At 57.9% G+C, this 2,170-nt stretch overlaps 1 protein-coding gene across 1 annotated transcript in view; it reads right to left on the bottom strand.

Annotated features, from left to right (window-relative positions):
• Positions 1-1,696, bottom strand: part of RPL29 (ribosomal protein L29) — a 10,236-nt gene extending 8,540 nt beyond the window's left edge. Inside the window, exon 1 of the mRNA XM_011986242.1 lies at positions 1,692-1,696. The gene's annotated coding sequence lies outside the window, so the exon portion shown is untranslated. The remainder of the gene's footprint in view (positions 1-1,691) is intronic.
• Between the last annotated feature and the right edge of the window lie 474 nt (positions 1,697-2,170).

The raw sequence follows: 2,170 nt of genomic DNA, 5'->3' as shown, positions 1-2,170 counted from the left end.
CGATGGGCTGCATGCAACGCCAGGCTGATGCTCCAGTATCTGTCAGAAGAGAGTCAGTTCCAGCAGAAACTGGAAGGTGCGGCCTATTCCTCAGGTCATCGCGCGCACGCCCCTCTCGGCCCCAGGCCTGATCACCCTCTTGGGGCGCACCTGGCCCACCTAGCCCAGGAGTGAGCCGGGATGTGAGCCTATCGTCCGCAAGGGGGCAGAGTGGGATCGCGGATGGAGTCTGGTGCTGCAGCTGGGCTATAGACAGGCACCGTGCCGCTCCCCTCCCGCAGGAGACTCTTGCAGTCTCCCAGGGCTTTCACAGCTGCGCTTCTCAGCACCCTCCACCGCCCCCACCTCCAGATTCAGTGCCTGTCTGTCCATTTTGAACAGGTTCTCTAGGCTGGGTCAGGTCTCCCTCAGCTCCAAGTTCCTGGTGGTGGTGGTGAGGTGTCTTCACCCAGAGAGGGTTCAAGGCAGAGGAAGTAGAGCCCGTGGTCATCCCTGGGCACAGCCCATCCTGGCCCACTTTGGAGTTACCCAAGGGCCATGCCTCTTGTGGGTTAAAGGAACAGGCTTTGGCATCAGACAGACTTGGTTTTCGATTCTGATTGCCACTTACCAGCAGAGCGACGTCACCTCTTGGAGCCTCAGCCTCCTGCCACAGTGGAGGCAAGTAGCATCAGGGCTCAGCAGGCAGGAAGCCTCCTGGAGCCTCACTGTGCATTCGGGAGGCCTGCAGTTTTGATTGTGAGACCGCACAGCAGCCTTTGGAAGGGGTAGTGTTTTTATCACCCCACTTCACAGATGGGGAGATGGAGTCCTTGGGCATGACTGGCTAGAGGTCCCAAAGCCAAATGGAGAGCTACTGCAGTCCAGACACCTACCAGAATCTGGGGGAGCATGGGGTGGTTTGTACCCAGTGAGGCCATGGAGGGGCCTTGTGACAGTGACTGCCATGTGATGGGAGAAGCCCGTGGCCTCCACGGTCAGTGGATGCCCAGAGTGAGGACATCCTCTGTGCCAGCCCCTGCCTCTGCCAGACACACCTGCTCCATCCAGAGCAGGCCTAGAAAGGAGGTGGTAGTGTCCTTGGGTGGAGGGCAGGCTACTGCCTGAGCAGGCCTGGGCTGGGGTCAGCTGGCCTCAGGCAGCCAGGGACTGGCCAAGTATAAACAGAAGAGAAGTCCAACAGCACAGAAAACTGACCTGCCAGGAAGGGTGGAAGGGAAGGGACGGGGTAGGTGGGTGACATGAGGGTGTTGGACAGGGCTGGATGGAAGCCCCGAGTACCTCTCCCCACTCTTGTTCCCAGCCACAAAAAGAGGCTATGGAGACTCCCTTTTAACAAAGAGCATCTGAAAAGGAAGAATGAAGCTGAGGGTTGGGAGGGACACCCCTCTCCTTTCCCTCCCCAGCAGACTCCAGTGGCCCCAGCAATGTCGTTGCCTTGGCAACCACAGCCCCCTTCTAGCTCCCTTTCTCCTTTAACCCCATCCTGCCTGGATGCACCTCTCGCCTGTACCCTCCCTCCCTCCCTCCCCAGCTCAGACTAAAGAGAGGCTTGGTGGGTCAGGGAGAGAGGACTTCTCTGCTCACCAAGCAGTCCTGGGGTTAATGCCCTGGCTGCATCCCAGGACCACCGCTTCCTAGGGATCAGATGGAGGACTCTTTAAGATGGAGACAGGACAGGATGAAATGACCTTTGAAAGAATTATTCTGAATGAACAAGGGAGCTATCTTCTCCCAAAGTTTTCAAGCCCCAAGTCTCCCAGACTTTACTCCCTCCCAGGAGACAGGGGCTGTGACCCAGGAACCCCTGGCAGAGTTTAGGGAACCAGCGCTGGAGCAGGGGGTTTGAAGATCATCTAGTTGCCCTCTCTAAGCCTATGGATGGGGAAACTGAGGTCTAGGAGGAGGATGAATTTACTCAAGGGCACACAGTGAGTAAGGGAGAGTCAGGGAGAGAACCAGAGAGGCCTGAGCCAGGGTGAGGATGGAGGGTGCATTTGCTACTGTTGGCCTGAGGAGTGGCTAGGTACAGAGGGCCACAGGAGGCCTGCACCCCATGAGAAGGCAACTCCTGGCGTTTCTCTCATGAGTCCAGAGAAAGCCCCTGGCTGCCCTCACCCACTTCTGTTCCCTGAGAGGTGCCTGCCTCCCTACCATCGGTGTTCCTGGG

The sequence above is a fragment of the Mandrillus leucophaeus genome, unplaced genomic scaffold (genome assembly GCF_000951045.1).
Source record: "Mandrillus leucophaeus isolate KB7577 unplaced genomic scaffold, Mleu.le_1.0 Scaffold296, whole genome shotgun sequence".
NCBI lineage: Eukaryota > Metazoa > Chordata > Mammalia > Primates > Cercopithecidae > Mandrillus > Mandrillus leucophaeus.
The sequence above is the reverse complement of the archived record's forward strand: the minus strand, read 5'-3'. Positions and strand labels throughout refer to the sequence as shown.